Source organism: Ooceraea biroi, chromosome 14 (genome assembly GCF_003672135.1).
Source record: "Ooceraea biroi isolate clonal line C1 chromosome 14, Obir_v5.4, whole genome shotgun sequence".
NCBI classification, from domain to species: domain Eukaryota; kingdom Metazoa; phylum Arthropoda; class Insecta; order Hymenoptera; family Formicidae; genus Ooceraea; species Ooceraea biroi.
Genome location: NC_039519.1, coordinates 7,664,121 through 7,687,278, shown reverse-complemented (window position 1 = coordinate 7,687,278; position 23,158 = coordinate 7,664,121). Strand labels below are relative to the sequence as shown.

The window sequence follows — 23,158 nt, the reverse complement described above, 5'->3', positions numbered from 1 at the left end:
CTTTCTGGCGTTGCGTATGATTGCACGCAATTCGCAAGTCTTGCTGAGCTACCATGAATTGGGCTATGAAAGTTACAGTTACATTACAGAAACGAACAAAAAAAGCACGTCCCACTTTAAAACCTTGATCGCGCGAGCGTGCGCACGCGCATCAAGAGTACATGTAATATGAGTATATATAATGATGTGCAAACAGTCTATATATTTATTACATATTCATATATAATTTTTTTTTCTTTGTCCATTCCGTGTATGCGTACACTCGATAGTTCTTTAACCCATATATTGCGTTGTGCCATATATATATAAATATATATATCTATATATACATATATATATAAATATATATACTTTTTTGGCGTAATTCGTCTTGCATGCCATGCTTCCTTCGGTAGTGTTTAACTATTACACCTTAACTCTGCGGAAGTGCGCAAGCGCGCGATGCGTTTTCCTTCACACGCGCGGTGATGTGTTCCAAGTGGTGATATGTGCATGGTAGCTGAGAGTTTGTGGATTATTTAAATAAATTTAAGGAATACTTACGTTGTAGTCGTTGGAAATATACTGCAACGCGCACGCGCTCGCACACATTCGTTCAATTTATTTATTTTTTTTTATTACTAACCCACGTGTATATAACTCGCTTCTTTGTTCATAACGCATAAAACATGAATTATTTAATTAACCCGATTATACATATATATATATATATGTATATATGTATATATATATATATAATCTATAATCTATCACGGGGTTCTCTCGTATGTGCATACATATGTGTGCATTACGCATGTATGTAGACATATGAGCGCCCGTGAAAGAAAAGGACTCTATAATAGATACACACGTACTACGTATAATATGCTTAATGCGTATTTATATATTTTTTACTGAATATATATATATTTTTTCTGAATATATATATATATATATATATATACACACATATAAAACTTACTATTACGTATAAACATATACCGTCATTATATATATACTGTTCATGGTATTGTACTATTCATGGTATTATTCGGTATTATTTGACTTTCGTTATTGTTGTACTATGCCATGTCAATTTTGCTCTGTACTTGCTCTTTTCTGTATTCTTTTACCCGTCCCGAGTGTACAGGCGATTATAATAAAGGAAGAGCTCGAGACTGGGACGAAGAAGAAGATACCTGAAGATGAAGGAGCTCTTGTTGACTACGGTTGAGCGATTTCTCAAGCGTAGCATTGAGCTTCTCTGGGATGATTGAAGGAAGAATCTCAACAATGATCAGAAGAAAGAAGAAATCTGTACAAGCGCGCTGTTTGCACGTTTGCCGAATCTACGAGACTACGAATCTACAGAATTACGCTTTCGTCCGCATCTTTATTGACGAGAGCGCTGGCGGTAATCACGACATCGTCAAGTTTCTTTCCCCTTTAATTATTTGAAGTCTGTAGATTTTACTTTGCGAACTTTTTCTTGATATACTTGTTCGAGTAGAATCATTATACTCGAGCTAGAATTTCGAGAAAGAATTCTCGTAGGATCTAGATTTCAAAGGATTAAGCGGTTCGTCGAGTATCAAAAACGCGCGTTCAAGTTTAAGTTTTTTGTGCAGGTTGAACCTCTCAACACGCATGTTTTAGACAATCGGATGTTTATCCGATTCTCTTTCGACACATTTTCTCCACGTCCTCGCGATTTTGCGACATACGGAAATTTTATGTTCAAAAGTGATTCTTTTGAACAAAATGAGATTCTCGATGTGCGCATTTATTTTTTCCTCAAGAAAGAAGATCGAAGAACGGCACTGATGGTATCGAGATAAAGACACTAAATGAGGTAAAACAGTAACGCTAGCATCATCTGCTTAAGGTAAAGGTAATGTGACTATGATGCTGCGATAAAACATTGATAATCTCGTTACGTTGTAACGTAATCTTATATCCGCTCTGCGCTCGAATTTGCATAAAGATGATAATATATAACAATGATTATTCCCAATATCCCAAATAAAAATAGTCGCACAAGCGAATCTAATTATTGGTAAGGTAATTAGATTTATTTCACGCAGGAAATCATTTTTATTTGCGATATGGTTTCTTTTTTTGCATATGGTCATGTCTGATAATCGAATGTATGAGGAGAACATGAATGTTATGCGAATGTTTGCAGTTTGTAAATTTTTTAATATTTTTTTGGTGTTTATATCGACTTTGGTTTTTTCCTGTACTGATATAGTGACGCATCTTATGGCACCAACAAGAAAAATATCCAAGACGATATAAAACTTTTTGCTATTTACCTTTTTCACTGGAATTATTGCAGCGTTTCTCTGGCATTTCAAAAATCTCAATACTTTTTCTCTATATATCGAATTGAAACAGTTTTTCATTTCCGATATTTGAGAACGTAATGAGTTTTTTGAAATCTAGAGAAATCGCGTTACAGAGTGTCCAGTTTTCCTTTTTCTTTTATTGACGGATAATTGAGAGAGATTATGATTCTGCAATATTATTCGCAATGTTTGAGCTGAAGGTATCTAATGAGAAGAAGGCTTTTTATTCTTCAAAGATTCCTAGTTTGGGTTCCGATATTCACTGTCAGTATTGAAAATCTACAGTTTACGTTACATGTACTATAGATTTACAATACTGGCAGTGAATATCGGAACGCAGTCTGCTTAAATTTGCGATTTACATTTGCATTGTCACATCTCGATGTTTTCCGTTGATAAAACATGAGACTATTTCCGTAACAGTGTGCAAGAAGAAAAGAAAGAAAATATCAAAGGAGAGAGAAGCAGATGCCTGGACATTTCAAGACGGGAACAAGGATGACGATGTTTAGAAAACAGCATTTATTTTCTGAATCTCCTTTTGATATTCAGAAATAAGCTAAATTAGACTTGATCGAGTTTACGAATATCTTAATTTTGGATTTTCGTATCTTGAGAGAGTTGTTTGTACTGTATAAATTGTTTTGTTCTCATTCTTGTTTTTTTTTGTTTTTTTTTTCTTCCGTTGAACTGAATCCAGTTTATAGATTCGTGCTACGAAAGCGTAGGCTTTCTGTCATCAACAAGAAATCTACGAGATACTGTTGATTGAAGCTCTCGCTTTTGAGGCTTCGATCAAAAATTTGGAAGACATCGGAGAGAAGGAACATTCATCACTGGTAATGTATCGGCTGAATGGTATAGTATTAGTAACTTTTTAATAAGTACAAATGACGTTTTATTAATGATATTTAAGACTACCTTAATTTTAAGGCGTATTATCAATAGTTATCATTGAAGTATAATCTGATTTTTTATACTTTTTTCAATTATTTTTTCATGTTTATGCGTTTTTATTTATTAAGTTGTTATGAATTTTTCTCATTGTTCTTCATTCTACATGTAATTATATATATATATATATATATATATATATATATATATATTTATCGATTTCATTGATTTCTCATGTTCCGTAGGCTTGATTAGATCTGTGATTAGATCTTCTCAAATTAGATACGTAGAAATCAAGATGTCATTCTTACGATATCTCTATGTGAATATGTATATGAGATTATCTGTTTTGGTATGTGAGAGAAATTTGAATGGAACGTACATTTCATGAGACCATCATTTTGCGTGCATATTTGACTGAAATGATTGAGTGAGTGATTCGTATTTAATAAGGCTAGCTTTATATTTATTCTAAAATAATAGTCTTTAATGAAAAGGGATTTAAGGCTCCTGGGTGGTCACCGCGGCCATGTTGAATTATGACGTCAGAAGCGAGGAATCACATGCTCAGAATTCTTGCGTGCCATTTTCTAATAAAAAGATATTTTGATAAACAAACACTACAGATCGCTTCAGCATACTTGTAAAATATTCCGAAAACCCTTTTCTGTCAACAATCAAGCAACAGTCATAAAATGCCTGTAATATGAAAATAGTCTTGCGCATGCGCAGTAATGACCATATGTCCAAGTTTCATATCACAGTCATCTTACGACTATTGATTGACTGTTGACAGAAAAGGTTAGTTTTCGGAATATTTTACAAGTATGCTGAAGCGATCTGTAGTGTTTGTTTATCAAAATATCTTTTTATTAGAAAATGGCACGCAAGAATTCTGAGCATGTGATTCCTCGCTTCTGACGTCATAATTCAACATGGCCGCGGTGACCACCCAGGAGCTTTAATGAACTCCCTATTATTATATTTATCTTCTTTGTGTTTTCTATTATTTATATTTATTTTCAGGAACTGCTTATGTTTTTTTATATTTAAAGTGATTTTTTCATCACTTATAGAAATTGTACACAGTAAATGTTTCACATTTATATATACATACGTGTGTGTGTGTGTGTGTGTGTGTGTGTGTGTGTGTGTGTGTGTTTTAATAGTGAGGCGACAATTTGCCGCGTTTTGGTTATTTCGAATCTATTGTGACTATACATCTCTATATAGTCTAGATATAGACTATATATTCTCTCAAAAATGTATTGTACCTTTTTGAGAGCAAATTTTCTCAAGCAGTTTTGCAGAAGTGTTGCTGCTTTTCTAGTGAAGTACACTGGTACAAAATAAGAAGATGTGTGATATGTAAGTATTTAGTCTTGCGCGTTGTATCGGCACGCAAGACACCCTTTCGTTATTCTTATATTTAGAGAATAATATTTCTGACAGAAATAGTTGATACATAAAGCATTATACACAATTATTTTTAAGAGTCTCCTTGGAAAACTTACTCTTATATCCTTGAAAACAGATTAAATATATTTTTATATTTATGTGATAAATTAAAAATTTCTACTATTTCTGTCCACATCCATCACGTACATTAATTTATACATATAAGATATTCTCTTAAAATATATTTTATTTCTTTTTTTTTATTTATACATTCGTTAAAATTATATTAAACATCGTATTTTGATATTCAGGATATGGACTGAAACAATTTTTCATAATCTACGCGCTGGCAAGCGGTGAACATTGCAATGACGCTTGCCAGTCGATAAATTTTGAACAAATTTGTTTCACGATTTTCATCGATACATCGCATAAGGAAATAGTTTTTTTTTGTTTTTTTCAATAATCCCATACCTCTAATGTCGCGTGAGTTCATTCTGCAAAGATATCGCCACTTTCGCGGAATGCGAAAATGGCGGGATAATTGCTGAACGAATTTCATAACGGCGTTATTTCTTCTTCTCTTTCATTTTTTCAGCTTCGTAAATTTTTCAAGTTTTTAACTTACATGTTGCTTAAAAATTGGGTTAATCTCATCTTTTTGCGTGTATCTCTGTCCTTCGAGTTCATAAAGTATGTTTATTTGAAGTTTTATGCGTGAATAGGTTCGAGTAGTTCAAAATGCGTAAAACATACGGAATTGTTTCAAAATTTTTCGAACGTCCAAAATTAATCAGATCGCGAGATCGTTGCAAGCTCCACTCTTGGATCGATCGGATTCTAAGGCGCCAGATTACGAACGATCTGTCGATTGTTCTTGCACCGCTCACGATCGGAGGGGGAAGGGGGATTTCATTAAAATTCTTTTAGTACTCGTTAAGTAGGCTGATCATAATATTCGCAAAATCCGTGAAAAATTTATTATAGAATAAGTATTGAAATCAGTTTCTTATTTACATAAAGTTCCACGTTTGTCGATATTTATTAACTAGGCTTGATTCTCCAATTTTTTTTAAAGCTGCTTAAGGTATTATTTCGAGTTATGTGCAGTATTTATCTATGTTGTTCTTTTTACAAGCATTCGACTATTTTGCAAACAGTGACGTAAATGCTAAAATTCGTGTACCAGTTGCGCCACTGGTTGCAGATATCGAATGATATTAGATTGAAAATAGTTTTAATAAGACCACTGAATTATTTTCGTTATTTAATGGGCAGCTTTAATGAAAATCTTGCTCTAAGAAATGGTTAAATAGTAAAGAGTGCACAAGTGTAATTTCTATACAATGAATGGGAAAATAAATTTAAATCTTCGAAGAAAATTAATCGATACTATATGTTTTTCATCGAAAGTTTAAGTGATTTTCCCATGCAATGTGCTATGATATTTAAATTGGTTGCAAACTCGTTGCGGGTCTCGCAGAGGTTCCGAACCTATTTAAATTTCATGCTGCAGCACGTTTATAGAAAATTACATTTTTTTAAATTACATATTTTTGTTTTGTTATTTGGACATTATGAAACGATTGAAATAGCTTTTTGTGTAAACTTGTTGGCGACTTTTGATTCTTTCAATATCATTGCATAATATTCAAGATCATAAAACGGGATTAGGACAATAATAATATGTTCGTCGCATAAATGTAGATTTTTGCAAAGTCAAAGTCTAATTTACAAACATGTAAAATAATTGAGTTTTGAAAATTTGTGTATTTGTTTCTTGTTGATGACAGCATTCACGTTGCGATTGCAATTGCCATAGATTAAGCGTTTTAAAAAACAAGAATTAAATGAATCACTTCATCACAATCGTTGCTATTCTGCTAATTTTTGCTGCGCAGCGATCATTACCAGTATCTCAATGCATTGTGCGAGTGAGGATTAATCAGCTTTTATAAGAGATTATATATATTTTTGTGATTGCAAAAAACACTTGCTGTTGTTAAACAAGAAATAAATCTTTAACGAGTGAAGATTTAAAAAAATATTTTTGTCTCAACTGTAAGATGTACTTTGATTTCGTGTTATATTTCACTTTGACTTTGAAAAGTATTCCGATCTTCGCGATCTCTGTTGATCATCGAGACTGGACGGACGAGACTGTCGCAATCATCCTCGATCAATTTCCCCCCACAGTGAGGAAGACTGACTGACTAAGGCGTTATTCTCCAACTGTATGCTCGCGTGATAGCAGCGAAGGCTCTGCCCACGGTGTTTCAGAATCGATTCTCGGGTATCGTTGTTCGCGTTGCGACCGGTGTTATTCGGTCCAGTACTCCCTGGATAGGCATCGACGCTACGAGTGCGGCGTGGAGAAGCAATTCACCTGCGATACCTGTCGCCGTCGCTTCACCAGGCTCGACATTATGCGGGTACACCAGAAGAGGACGGGCCACCATGTGGCCCCTTATACCAGGGGTAGGATAGCCAGGTTGTCACGATCGAGCCGGCGTTTTCCCGCAGAGGCTTACTCAACAGAATATGAGAACGAAAGCCAATGGTAGCGAATACAGCGGAGCAAAAGCGGGAGTAACGAGAGGCGACAGCAGTGGCAGCGGCGGCGTTAGCGTTAGCAGCATGTCGATTCATCGTAATCGTTTTCTCTTCTCTCTCGTGTGTCTTGCATTTTTCTCTTGGTACTTTACGTCGTAAAGAAGAGAAATTACATCGCGATGCCAAGTAACGAAAATGATATATGTATGCACTTTTCGCGATTCTCATCTTTTCTACACCGGCTAACTGATTCAAAGATGTATATCTATATTTTCATCCATTTCTGCGAGTAATCGACCGTCCTTACTGCCTTCCATGGACGCAGATGCGACGTTCAATGTCTCGGTAGAAATTGTGATATACCGAATCGCGTTGATCTTCAAGTAAAAATGTTTTCTTTTAACGAGGGTTGTTTTTTTATTGAATTATACTTTTGAGTTGATCTTGAGAATCACTTGGTACTCAACTCGATTTTCGGATAACCGTGAAAATTAGTGTTACACTTTGAAGAAGTTACCTGGTTGAATGTAGTATGCCTGATTAATTCGAGATTATGTTCTCTTTTATATCGTCTTGGCTCGCGACGCGTATAATATTATCATTAATTATACTTTTTGAGTCTATTTTTTAATCTAAGTAGCATCGAACTCTTAATGTTCAACTGAAAGAAAATATTTTGCTTTTGTTTTTATCGAGAGAATTTGAAAGTAATTTTATTAATTATATTAAAATTCATTTTGTGTTATTGGCTTGAGAATAATTTGCTAGTAAAAAAAAATTGTCCTCAAAATGGAAAGAAACAAAAGTATCGAATTCGAAAACAGATTGTTTATATTCATGATTGTTATGAAGGCAAAAAGACTGTTTTGTATGATTATTCTTATGCGTGATGTTCTGTAAATGCGCCTAAATTCAAAATTGTATTAAAAGTTATTCCAATGAGGAAATCAGAATTATAATCGGTGCTATTGATTATTGTAAATTGGCTCGTTTAGATATCATACGACATTAATCGCCGATTATTGTTACAATAAATGGTTAATTTCTGCGAAAAGTTAATCAAGACGTGTGTTGTAATGATGTTTTTCTCTTCTTTTTTTTTCCATTAAATTTCTGAAAGGATCAGAAATTACTCATCGGACCACGAGTACTCGGATATTCGAGATTTTCTCACAATTCTTATCCACAAACTTATTTTTCGATTAACACTTGCAAAAAGTTTTTAAATAATTAATGTCCATGAGTTGATCCTACATGTTGTCTGAACTACTGTCGAAAAAATGTTTTTGCGTCACTCTGTAAAAGTATACTTTTTCTGGGTAGAAATTTCCAAATGTCAAACTTGAAGTGCAAAGGAGAGTAATATGGGAGAATCTCGCTTTGTCATTGTGACAAAGTGAGTGAGTCAAATGTAAAAAGGAATTGTATCAAATTTTTTTCTGGACATTTTAGGTGGTATTTATTAAGCATTCGCTATGAACATTCAGGCAAGCGGTGGTAGATGGATTTAAACTAAATTTTCACTAAATGTAAGAAAAATCGTTGCTGATTGCTCGAAATATACACGTCTCGGTTGGTAAATTCTTTTGCAATATGAAACTTGAATAAATATTGTGAGAAATATATTGGAGGCGTGTACATGAGGTCGTTCCTTGAACACTCTTATTTCTTCCTATCGATTCTACGCCGGACTGCATTCTGCGTATATTGGCTTCGATATATGCAAATCTAACCAACCAATGGACCTGAGCAGAGAAGATCTAATAAAGAATGTTTTGAACAGAACTCTGTGTCTCTTTCAATTATACAAATGTCCTTTCATCCAGTTTTCAGGTTCTTCATCTTGCAGCGCATGAAGTGACACTTCGCTTTTATTAATTCAGACGCATGATCTTCCCGTATCTTCGAAAATAATCATGTTGCCAGAAATGCGAAACATCATGAAAAATATCAGAGGTACAAATTAATCTTAAAATGTTATTTGAACATATTCTTTTAACAAATTCGATACTTTTTTAATGATAATTTATATCAGAAAAGTAAATGTAAGATTCTTGACAATCTCGAGTTATTGTATCAATCTTTCGAAAAAATTTATATATCATTGATAAAAATTGTCTTTATTTTTCCTGAGTTTTACAAAAGTAAATTATTGCACAGGAATTATTAAGAAATTCGAATGACTAAAGTATCATGTTTCCAAAATATTACTCGATACATCTTTTTTTAGAAAGAGGAACTATTAATATACATGTACGCCACATAAAAACAAGTCTTAAGGAAAATCCTTCGAAATTAGAACATATATTATCGTCTGCGTGTATATGGAGACTCTTCCTGGGTGATCATTGGTACCGATGATATGTGTAGCTGCATTTATTGATGATCGCCAACTAAGGTGCATCGACAATCTACCGCAAGTTATTGCGGATTCCTGTACGAGTTGCGGTAGCAACTAGAAATATCGAAGCGGCTTCCTGGATCAAATCGCCGAGGTGTCTTTCAGAGAGAGACAGAGAAAAAGAGACTCCGAGGCTGTTTTCCGTCAACGATAGCAGCAGTAGCAGTAAGCAGTAGCAGCAGTAAATTGTCCCTTTACACAGGCGATAATAATCGGATACAGCGAGGGAATATATTGCACAAATCCTGAAAATCGTATCTAGATATCTGTAGTACAAATACGAATAAGAATCAGTAGTAAAGATCTTTTAATCCGTTGCTATCAAACGTTTCGTTTCTGTTCTTTAATCTCACCTTCAAACATAATGAAAAAGGGATATTTCCATAATCGTTTTTCCGGGTTTTTTTTTGCAATCGTCTCTTGTCCTATAGAATCGATTGTCTGATAAGCTGTTCAATGTTCCGAAATAAGTATACTGCCTCTTTCTTGCTCCTCTCTTAGCGATAATGTGGGGTACCTTTATCAGCTCTATTGCTCTGCTACTTTTATTATATACTTAGAATTAGAAAAAACCGTGAGCATACTTGATAGAGAATATTCTAATGTACAATAGATCTCTTATGGTTATTAATACTTGGATCGCTAATCATGAGAATAAACAATTTAAAAAATATATAATAGCTGATTTTGTTCATAGACTGGGATATATTAAATATATTAATTACATGGAATGTCTAAGTGGTTTTTATGTTAAAAGTACCATTTGATGTTGAAATATGTCATTAGTAGATATACGATATATAGTATCATTTTATAATCAATTATATTAATTTATATGTGAGATAATTTTGAATTATGCTGCTTATATTGATTTCTATTTTATTTGTTTTTATTAATTTAGGTATATGGGGGAGCTATTACATTAGACAAAATAAAGTTTAATCTAAACGTCAGGTTTGGTGCGTGATATACTTGCATTAAATTTTCTCTAAATTTACAATTAATAAATTAAGCTTTACATTAATATAATTATTTAAATCAATTAATTTTAACCACAATGTAGTATCTCCAATGCATACTACTAGCGTTGTATATAACTGTTTCATCGATATTTGATTAACGAAGGAACAACTAAAATATCAATGATGATTGTTGGTTGATGTGTATTGCATGCAGACATTTTTTTTATTCAACCGAGATTTTTGTTATCCGTAAGCTTTGTGATCGTCAATATAACTAGTAAAGTTTGCGTTTAAAGCGATAATAAGAAAAGTATATCCTCGAGGGAACGTTTCTCGTCAAAAGATTCCTCGTTTCAAATCATTGATGGTACAATCGTATAATCTCGGGCAGTGTAGCCATGGATGTGTGTTGGGTGACATTATACAAGGAGGCATTTTGTACGTTGGGTTGAAGTATATCACGGATGTAAAAAATGGATGCACTAATAAAGGCAGCTCATTTTTTTTGGTGCAGCATGTAAATAACAGCTCAAAGTAATGAAGACTGTGCACAGAGCTCTGCCGTAAAGGTACGAGAAAGAAATATATGACACTTTTAAACAATAGCAGATGAACGTACATGAAAATTATGTATAATTTTCATTGTTTTTATATAAATATTTATACAGTAACTTTAAAATTTTAATTTATTCTTTTTTTAAGTCTTATTTTTTCTTTTACATATTTTTCATACATTTGATGTATTATTTTTGAAAATTTTTATTTAATACGTATACCAAGTTTGTGTGTCACTCTATTTAAAGAAACATTTATTACTTTAGAAAAAAAAAGTTTAAAATATATATGATACGCATCTAAAACCAAAATTGTTTACACTTTTGTAATATTTTTAACATAAATTTATGAATTGCATTCTTAATTCGAATTTCTAATAAAATGTTATTTGTTATGATAATATAATTGTGTTATGTCGATATAATTCAATAATTTAATTAACGATAAATATGACAACAATCTTGTCCACGGAAGGATCTTTATTTGCGATTCGTTGGCAACAAAACTTTCTGCGCAGTCTTCTTTTAAAGCAAGCTTGATTCAATATTGTTCATCCGCTTAATTCAAGCTTATTTTTATCCATCAATGGTCGAAAGAGAGAGAGAGAGAGAGAGAGGGAGAGATAGTCAATACAGTACAATCATGTTCTCAAATGAAATATTTCATGTCCTGTATCTAATAAAAACTTGCATAGCTGCATAATTAATATTCATACAAAGAAAGAGAGAAAGTCGACCAATCACACGTCTGTTAGAGAGAGAGAGTAGAATATAATATAGCAATAATTGTGCATTTTTCACATTACGTTGTGATTGATTGATTTTTCTATGTGTTGTGTTTCTACGCGAATACGCTCGAATAGATTTTAAGCGAGACCTGGTAGGATCACGACAGGAAGGGAGCTTATTTCGCGTGACGGGATGTAAAAGGAACTCATATGATGTAAAAGGCCTCCCTGTATGCTTGCAGTCAGCCCCGCGACGGAGTTTCTTTCAATTGGTGGCGGCGGTGAACTACGATTTCGGTGCGTAATGTGTGGACGTGGGTACAGATCGCGATCATCTCTCACTCGGCACTCCAGGTACGAGTGCGGCCGCCTCGGATCTCGATACACCTTCACCTGTGGCAAGTTCTTCTGCCGGCCGGATCATCTCAAGCAGCACATCCTCAATATCCACGGAGGTACCGTCACCAAATAACCACGACTGTATCTTACTTGTGACGCGTCTAGGAACCGTGTTCACCGATCGTTATTCGCTCTTCCTGGCGATGAGAAAATCAATGACCGAATTCTCGAAGACATTCATAATAATTACAGAGATAATTACCACCGTTGTAAAACTGGGAAACAAATTAGTTTTGCCATTATATTAAAGAAGGAGCAAAGGATTTTATATTTTTATAATATAAAGATACAGTTGATAAGTATAATTCTCCATGAATCTAAAGATTTTGGATTATCCTTAAAGTAATTATCTTAATTTTTTCTTAATGAAACAATTTTTTTTAGTTTTTTTAAGAGAAAATTGCAGATATAAATCAGGATTTGTTTTAGGAACTATTTTCGTTATCTAATATAGGAGGTTTGGATTTTAATTGTATTTTAATTATCCAAAGGTATACCAAAGGAAATATTTATTTTGGATCTATTAACGGATCTGTAATTATTGTTAATAATGCGTTAATAAGTTGTTAATTTTCCATCGTAGATTTCTGGTTAGAAATATTTGAGGACTGATTAAGATCTGATACTATAAAAATAAAAATCTTGTGACTTTACTTCTCTAAGCGTTGCATCTAAACATTTTTCAAATTTTATTTAAGTTTGACGCACTTACAAAATATCATGTTCGTCTTTCTCTCTAGTTAGATATCAAATATGATTTTTCGTCTGAAAAATTGTATTGAGCTGGATTATAACGTTAACAGATTTATTCTGTTATCGCGTGTCTCAAGACAAAATTTACTTAGTTATAAATGTAAGGATGCTTTAAAATAAAGAGGGATAATTGTATTATAAAGAAAGATTACATATGTAAGTTAATATTATGAAAGATTGTATGACAAGGAAGATGCGAAGGCAGATTGGTAGGTTTAAGTTAGGTATAGTGAACCTGTCGTTAGGATGAGTGGATTGCGTGGAGGAATGAGTGGGTAAGGCTTTATTGTAAATCAAGTCCTTTTCCTGGCGAAAACTGAAAATAAATTTTATCTATCTACTTAGTTATAAATGCTCAAGACACTTTCTTTTTCTTAAATGACAGAAAGTTCTTGTAGTAGAGAGTTTATAATTAGATAGAGCAATTACTATGTCATATTACAATACATGCATCTATGCGTGTTTGTCGTAGGGATAAACTGCCAAATAATCTGACCACAAATGCCAAATGAACTAATATTCCTATTTTTCTAGTGCAATATATACACATTTAAGTTATTTCATGTAAGTAATACGATTGTATGCGAGATAAGAATGTACAGATGAATTAATAATATAACAAAACGAGTTGTGCCTAGTAATAAGATGCAGATATAATCGCATCTACTTTTGCTTTTGTTGAATTATTTGAGGTTGAATATACAATAATTTATTTTCTATCCTCAGAAGAAAACTGATACACTCCGAATCTAAAATCAATTCATTAAATACATGTGTGTTTGAACACACACACATGTACACACAGAGTATTACGGAGATATTAACATTCGCGAGCGGATTGAGTTGAGTAAAAGAAAAATGTTCGTATATTATAAAAGATATATTTATATGCATGTATGTATGTATGTATATATGAACATACTGTCTTTTTTTTATGAATATTTTTCTATCTATCGTTTGTGTTATTATCACAGCAATTCTTCTATTTAGAATTATTTCAATTACCAAGAAATTCCGCAAACTTGTACGGAATTCAAAAATTACAAACGTACATAATTTGTTTACTACGCACATCTTGGGATAAAATGTTTTTGCTTATTTTATGAATGAAAAAGTAAACTCAACGCGAGAATAAGCAATTTAAGTAGTTATTTAAAAATTAGATATTTTTGTTGAAATTTGCCAATACTTCATAGCGAAAAAAGAAACAGTTCAAATTTGTGTTTTTGTTTAGAGGAACGATTTAGATGCATTCATGTATAGAGAAGCGTTTTTTGTATGTGTAATTATTTTTGTGATGTTTGTTATATTTGAGGCTATAAAATATCCGCAGAGAGAGATACATTATTTAAGCAAATTTATATTACATAGAAAATGTGTAAAACGGCTGTGTATTGTTCTAGAAACAATACAATACACATTATATTTATATGAGTACATTATATACAGTACATACATTTGTATGAGTATATTATATTATTGATTATATTATTGTTATAGTTGGACATTGTTTGCACATTGTTACTTATTGGCCTTATAAATTTATTGGACTTTATAAATTTCTATGGCATTTCAATAAAAAAATGACATTAAATATACTGTTAACTATTTCTCATTATATTTTTTCCTAGAATTATCTCTACAGCAATGTAATTATATTTTCTATATATATTAGATTGTCCGGAAAATTTTGTGTTTAAATTTTACTAAAAAATAATCCGCACGGACCTTCCGATAACGTAAAAGTTTGTATTAAGAATTAATATAAAAGTTTGCATTTGAATTTTGCTAAAACAGATCGACACGGACTTTCTGCTCAAACCAATACATTCTTTTTTTGCTCTATCTATTGAACTGATTTATTACGTAAAATGTATAAATTATAATACTATTATAACAATCATGGTTTTATAATATGATAAATTTTGTTTCTAATTGCGATTAAATTTGAGTTATAAACTGAAATATTTTTATCAAGATTTGTAGATTAAATTAAATTATCAAATTTATTAAATTATTTATTTACACTATAATAAAATTAATTGGTATATATAAATACATAAATATATAAATACTAAGAACTTTTTGTTACTTTAAACATTACATTTAATGCAGATAATAAATAATATTAGTGCTTAAATAATTTGAAATAAAGTCAGGATCAAATCGATTCTTAATTGGTTACATTGATTCTTAAAATCATGAAATCATTTCATATCATGATATGAATACAATACTTAATTTTTTAATTACATCATAGTTTCTCAATTATTTTTTCTAGTTATGCGACTGTGATTGTGTGAACAATTACTATTATTTTGTATAAAATATTTTCGACATCATTTATTTGTTTCAAATATTTTAGAGGATCTAATCTATCTACAAAATATTCGGAGTACAATCGTTCACATTTTTATGTGTTCGGAATATGTCCATGTCGAGACATCGATATCTAACCGATTTTCTGAAAACTGATGTCATTATCTTTTTATCACATTGCTTATCGAAATGTAAAGCATTAATGCCCAGAATGCGGAATATAGTACAAGAATTTGTTTTTATGTGGAGAGATCAGATATAATTGCGGATGCATCAAAATTGCGCGCGCGCGCGCACACACACACACACACACACACAATATAAAGAATTCAGTTACCAAAATTAAAAATTCGCGATTAATTACTGTCTATGAAAAGATTGAATATTTGTACAATATTTGATCAATTTTATTATATAACTCACTCTCTCTCTCTCTCTCTCTCTCTCTTATAATCAAAACATATCTTTTTTTATTTTAAGAAATTCCGTGACAATATTTTTGAAGATAATAGTTTATTTAATTTTTATAATTATTTATAATTTGTTTATACCATAAAATATATTTTCATATGTTTGAGAATTTAGATAATTTACGTTAAATTCTGTATTATCTATTATAATACAATTAGTTTTGTACACATAATTATATTGGAGGTTTTTAACATAATTTAAGATTTTAATTGTCCATAAAAATAAATTTCAATAGTCTAATATTAATTTATAACAGATAATGATGCAATACAAATTTGTTTTATTTAAATTTCAATCTGCGCTATTATTTAGTGTTTCTTCATACGACATACAACAATTTTGCGAAACAAGTACGAGCTAATTTTTTTGCTAACATTTGTTTTATGTTGACAGAAATCGTCATCAATAAAATATGGAGTCTATCCCATAACCTCAAGGATACGTCGACAGATGAGTCTTTAAAAGCAGGAAAGAAAGATTCCACCAGATTCCTGACGAACACGGATGATTCGCGTAAACTACAATTGTACATATGCGACTTATGCAACAAAACATATACGTGGTTCTCCAGTTTACATCGTCATAAATTGCAATGCGGTAACAAAGAAGCAAGGATGAAATGCGAGTTCTGTTTGAAAAAATTCTATAGAAAAGACAAACTTAAGATGCATCTATTCGTACATCACCCTAATTTATTTTCGAATGCCAAAATCGTTAAGAAATAAAATCGAAGATATTCGTTTAAGAAAGAGGAGACATATATTCACGGTCCAGAACCTGATGCGGCTAACATCGAAGGAAAAATACAAGATGTCAATTATTTTATGTTCTTAATATTTAATACTTAATAATTTTTTGCTTTTAAATAATTCTAATTTTTTATTCAAAATACAAGCAACCAAAAAACTAAAAACGTTAAAACATCCAAGCATTCACTATCATACATATACTTTTCATCATTTCGTACATTTCGTCAGCTGTTTTGCTTGAAACAAAATTTAATATTTGCTCTTCGTTAGTTTTAATTAGTTTAGTTTAGTTTTATAGTTTTTTCGTCGTTTTCTCGAGCGTCAATAAGCTATTGTCACATTTAACGTTATATATCATGTATAATTATTTTACACAACATTAATTAGCCAAATATTTGAATATTTCATATACATTATAATACATTAAGCATATTAAAAAATACAATTCTTGTCCGAGGAAAAAATGTTTCTAACATGCTTTTACGTGAAAAGCCATATTTTTTAATACACATAATTTAAGATAGATATATTCGAACGACAAAATGTGAATTAGTGTATAAAATTTGTAATTATAAGCTTTGTTGTGTTAACTTCGAATCTTGTCAAAATAAAATTGTATCTTCCCTAAAGTTAATTTATGATTTTAATAAAACAGAGGATTATCAAACATATATGTCCATGTGTACGTATCCAAATATCTACGTAACCAATACAAATGCGATGCAGAATTTCATTGTATTTCATACGATATCTTTGACTAACTGACAGACAGACAGACAGACACACACACACACACACACACACACACACCAGGATGATTTATTTTAGACTCATTACAACCACGTGATGCATATATACGTTTCGATATTTTTATAATCCTTTTCGATTATTTCTTGTATGAGTTAATGTCTAATGAGTTAATTAAGTGAGCGTTTACTCCTGAATTATCCCAAATATCAATCAAATGCAATGTTTTGAAAAGTCGATGATTATGATAGTTAGCAATAACTCAGATAATTAGATAATCCATAAATATCAGTTAAACTATTTACAATGTATTTTGGAAAGTTTTGGAGTTTTTTTTCTTATTTTTTCTATTTTTTTCTTAGTTTGTTAATTTTTAAGAAAGTTATAGATATACGCGAGCACGCACGCGCACGCGCGTGTGTCGTTCTTTTTGTATTCTTGTATAATTTAATTATTAATGTAGGGAAATAAACGTAGATTTTATATGTCAAGATATGTGTACACTATGTAAATAAAACGAAACGGATTTAAGACAGATTCAAAGTGGATTATATCGAGTTTATTTTATTGAGTAATCATTTTATTAATTTGTTACATATAAAGTATTTTTTAATAACCATACTAAAGTTGAATACATTTTAATGCACATTTAAAATATATAGTGTAATTCTGTTGCCCATTTATTCTTGTTTATGAATTTAAATATGTAGAAATATTTCAGAAACTCAGTAAATTTCAAATTTATGTTCGTATATAGTTGAAAGTATTGTTTTTAAAATTAGAATTGTTATTCAATAAAACATTAATAAAAAAAACTGATTAAGAAGTTTTAGATATTTCTTCGAGAGAAAACGAATATTTATACCACGATCACTACTACCTACATATGTATTTTAAATAAGATATCATTAGATGACTACATTCTATATTGACATTATTTGAATAAATAAATCATATAATATATACGATGCATTACGCTAATTAATTTCTTTGCACTGCTATGATTAGTGCTTGTAATATAAATGTTTTTGTCTGTGATTGTAAAGCAGTCATCAGCTTGTATGAATAGCTCGCTGCGAAAATAACATTTTCCAATTTTTTAAGCGATTTAGCATTTTTTAAGCGAAATTTTATTGAAATTCATATCTCAATTTCCCATTCTTTTTTTGTATTAAAATCAATGTACATATACATTTATAATCTTGTATTAAAATTTTTTAATATCTATTAGAAGATTCGCGCATCTTGAAGATTTTATAATTTCATAAATAAGAAGATTGCATTTGCACAAGTTTCGGTGCAATAGCATTGAGTACAGAAGCTACAAATATTAACAATATGTAATTTCAAAATATAATAGCCGAAACTTTAAAAAAGAATTGAAAAGATAATCACAGCAATTCCTCAACGAAAATTTTGACGATGCAACACCTGAAGATTTAAAAAAATCTCAAGTTTTTTATTCATATAAAATCATTCATTATTTAATTCGGCTTCGACCACTCTTGTCTTTCTACCCAATGCTATCCATATCCACAAGAGCTTAGTTACGGGATTAATTGTAGTGTAGCGCATTCTCGACCGCTGGAAGATCATATACAAATTGGAGAGAAAGAGAAACTTTGCATGCTCGGGTACTTGCGAAAGCGAGAAGCGCGTTTCTTACAACAGATCGCAAAACTTACACGTTTGTTCCGTTTTCGGGCCTGCTTGCAGCATACTGGAACAAATATTCGGCAGCAAAGGAGACCCTGGTATTCCATCAACCGTTCGATTGGAAGACATCTTCCGAGCAACATCAACGGCATCAACAACAGCAACATTTCCCACAGCAACCGTTGCAAGGTCACGTATGCGAAAATTGTGGCAAGATCTACAAGCAAAGAAACGCTCTATGGCGGCACTTTAAGTACGAGTGCGGGAAGAGTCCCAGATTTCAGTGTCCATACTGTCGTTATCGGACGAAGCAACGGTCGAACATGTACTCGCACATTAAACACAAGCACCATGGCCTCAAGATTTATGCGATCGATCTAGAGGCGGAAAATTAGATTCTTTACTTCATTCATGCAAGATCATAAAGTGTCTCGGTACATTCGTTTTTGTTATTCGTTATTATTTCAAGTTAGCATAATTACATTAGTATTATTTACTATCATTGAGTTATAATTTTCATAACTGAGCAATATAGTATGTGTTCGTATAATAGAATGTCTATTTAGGATGCAATATAAATCGATAAATTTATGCATATACGCACAATCATCGATTAGGTACTCTTTTCTCACTCACTGTTGACTCTTTTCTAAGTTATCCAAAATTATAGAGTTTATGAAAAGTTGATAAGTTCAAAATGAAAATGTTGAAAATACTAAAAAAGGAATCTAGATAATAATGTAAAATATTGAAAAAAGCTATTTTTTTATGTAAGAATGTATAGCATGTTTGTGAAGTAAATAAATTGGTAAATTTTATAATTATTTTATTTGGTACTATTATAATTGTAATATCTTCTAAAATTAATTAAAAATTGGCGGATCATTAATTTATGTATAAATGTGCTCAATTTATAATAAATTATAATTTTCAAAATTTGTTAAACGTAAAAACAGAATAAAAAATATATATATACACATATATATTTAATTATGAAAATAATTATATGCAAAATAACTGTATAAAATTCTTTCATAATGAGAACGTGGAAAATTGTTAACTGTTAATACAATTTGTTTTAAACCTGTTGCTAATTACTAAAATTGTTTAGTTACTGACAATGAGTATGAATGTTTGCACCATATTTTTGATAAATTAAGGTTTTCAAACTTGAATCTTCTGTAATGTTTTCTGTTTTAGTTTTAATATTTTTATTCTTACTGTTTTGCTCTTAATGTGTGCTTAATATTTACTGAGCTATGTACATTTCAAATAACAGAGATTAAAATAACAGAGTAATACTTATATGTAAACATGTGAATATTATATTACGCAATTTATTGTACTTTTGCTTTCTCCGTTGCATATATTCTATTATCGGACATTTAAAATAAACACTAACAATAAGTAAGAAATGCCTCTGAATAATACACGATCTGTTCAATTTCTGGTATGCTTGGTACCGAAAAAAATGTAAGGCGTGAGTTATTTTTTCTTTTTATTTAAAACATTCCTTTTGTGTAAATACAACGATGGACACGATTAAAAAATTTTTGAAGCAGTCACTGTACTTCGTTTTCGAAATCGCCTTCAAAAATGCGATCAAAGCATTTTAGATCTCCTGAATGCTATTGTAACGCTTTTCTTTCATTGCCAATTGTTTTGGAAATAGCCAAAAGTCACGAAGTTAAATCAGATCAGAGTACTGAGGGCGTATGAGCACTGTGATGGCTTCTCTGGCCAAGAAATCGCGTATAATCTTGGATTACTACGCCAATGGCGTTATCATGCAAAAGCGGCAAAGACTCTGAGTACTCAGACCGAACTCGGAAAATCCTGTTGTACAAATGATACAGAACATCCAAATAATAATCAGCGTTCAGCGTTTGATCTTCTCATATAAATTTCTTATGGATTAATATTGAAAACATCTTAAAACTTTAAGATGGTTATAACTGGAATTAAGTTTCAAAATGCAACTCGTCAAGAGTTAGCGATGCGGGAAAAAAGTTTGTAAATTTGGTCGCATCAAAGCCTGGACAGATTGTGTATAATTACCAAAAAATAATATTATTATATTATAAATAGAAATCTCGTTTCTAGTAATAACATTACGCATTTACAAAGTACTTATTAAATTAATATTTCCATGAAACGAATTTATTGAAGGATATATAAAATAAATGTACTAACAATATGGTGGAGCATGTGCGCATATAAAGTTAACTATTTTCAATAATTTTATGAAATGGACTTAGATATGTGTAAGATATGTTGTTTTCTTTTATTAAATAATATTTAATAAGTTTCTTTAATACGAATACTCCTTATCCTATTATTATTAGATAATAATATCGTGTTAAACATTTGGGTAACTCTAAATATAAATTTTTATTGTGACAGTTTGTTTCGTTCGTACGAATATTCAACGCAACGGAATTGATTTTAGAAGTCGCGAGCAGCAAACCTGTCAAGTTTTTACCGGACGAGAGAAACTTGCTCAATTACTGGTATCAGTCAAAGACAAAAGATTCCGATTTCCAGGTATTTGGAGCATGTATGTGGATCAAAGGGCACTGTCGTTCTCTATGTTTATCTTCTCTCCGCAAATTCAGTAGTTAGTCCTTGACGATTATGAATTTCCTCTCTTTCTTTCGTTCTTTCCTGACTCTAATTGCACCGTTTCGTTCAATACTTGTTGTTGTTGTCTGTTACAGCATTGCAGCAACACGATGGCAATCGCATCAGCGAATATCGTTGCCCTTTCTGCAACTGTCCGTACTCATCCACGAGCCATTTGAAAAGCCATTTGACCAGAGGCTGCTTCAAAGATCCGTCTTTTTCTATTGAGATACGACGCAGCATGAATCAAATGGAGTCGAGAAACTATGTGTGTCCTAGGTGTTCGCAAGGGTACAAGTACAAACGTACGCTCGACACACATCTTCGTACTGCGTGCGGTCGTGAGCCGAAATTTCAGTGCCCATATTGTGGCTTGAAGAGTAAACATCCGCCTAACATCTATACGCACATTAGACGCAAACATAAGGGCGAGGATCTTTTTATAATAGTTGAGCAGGACGGCAAATAGACGACAAATGCTATTTTTCACTTTTAACTTTGAATTTTTATCTACTTTGCGAGCTGATTATAGCTGGGATGAAAATAAGGCGAAAGTTTAATGAAGGATGTTAGCATATGTAAGACTGAATAAGAAAGTGTGATTGGAGGTGACTGGATGAACGAAGCAAAACATGAATGTATGCAACTTCATTTATTGTATCATGAATTACGTTAGATTATTTTTACGTGTGTGTTGCAATGGAACGAAGTAGCTGTGAAAGGAAGCAAAGTTTCCATTCTGTTTTTATTTATTACTTATAAATATTGTCAGTTCTTATTTTTATAGATAGATTATTTTTTTATCAAAGATATTAATGACAATTTAGGATGATAATACCTTGAATCATTTCTAACACGATTAAATTGTAAATAAATCAAATATATTTCATTTTGTGTGCGTGTAAACTTGGTGGTTTATTTCTATAACAAGCATTATTTGTGGAGAAAATGCTTTTGAAAAATCTTATAAATAAATCCATCTTTCTATTAATTTCTCTAAACTATGCGTTTTATAATAATGCTATATTTAAAATATAAGAATAATTTTTTGAGATTGTATTATGTAAAATGTGAATAAATTAAAACGATGTTATTATTAAAAATTCTTTATATTTTAAGATACAACAATAATTCTATCACTAATATTATGTGCACATTCTAGCATATGATAAATTTAAGCATCCAATACAAGAGTAAGTAAGTAACATCGTGCTTTCTTTTTCCTCGCTACAAAGATATCATAACTCGCAAACGTTAAATTTTTCCAACTCATTTTGTGGCGGAACAATCGATTTATCTGTGCGCATGAGATACATTTCGCAGCTTAGAGAGCTTAATTTTTTGCGGTCCATGTCTCGAAGTTCGCAGTTAAAAAACATTTTCACTTTATGAACCTTTAATAATTTTTCAAAAGCTAATAAAAAATTGATATTATTTGTTATTTAGGGAGCCGTACAGGTGTTGTACATCAATCCATTATCCGATATCATTTCTGACCGCAAATGATTGGAGCTTAAGTAAACGCGCTTTTGTAATTTATGAGTCACAAATGAACGTACTTTATCGAAGAAGACTTGTCATCATTATTTTTGCATCTGCTCGTTTAATGATGATCCGAGAAAGCA

The 23,158-nt window shown here is 31.5% G+C and overlaps 1 protein-coding gene and 1 long non-coding RNA gene across 10 annotated transcripts in view; one reads left to right on the top strand and one right to left on the bottom strand.

Moving 5' to 3' along the window:
• LOC105283023 (longitudinals lacking protein) overlaps window positions 1–23,158 on the top strand; it is a 103,767-nt gene that overhangs the window by 13,212 nt on the left and 67,397 nt on the right. The gene's annotated exons all lie outside the window — the stretch shown is intronic.
• LOC105283026 lies at window positions 16,466–19,032 on the bottom strand. The gene is made up of 2 exons (XR_894619.2): window positions 18,941–19,032; window positions 16,466–18,839 (listed from the first exon to the last, which is right to left on the bottom strand). It is a non-coding gene; the product is annotated as an uncharacterized LOC105283026 (long non-coding RNA).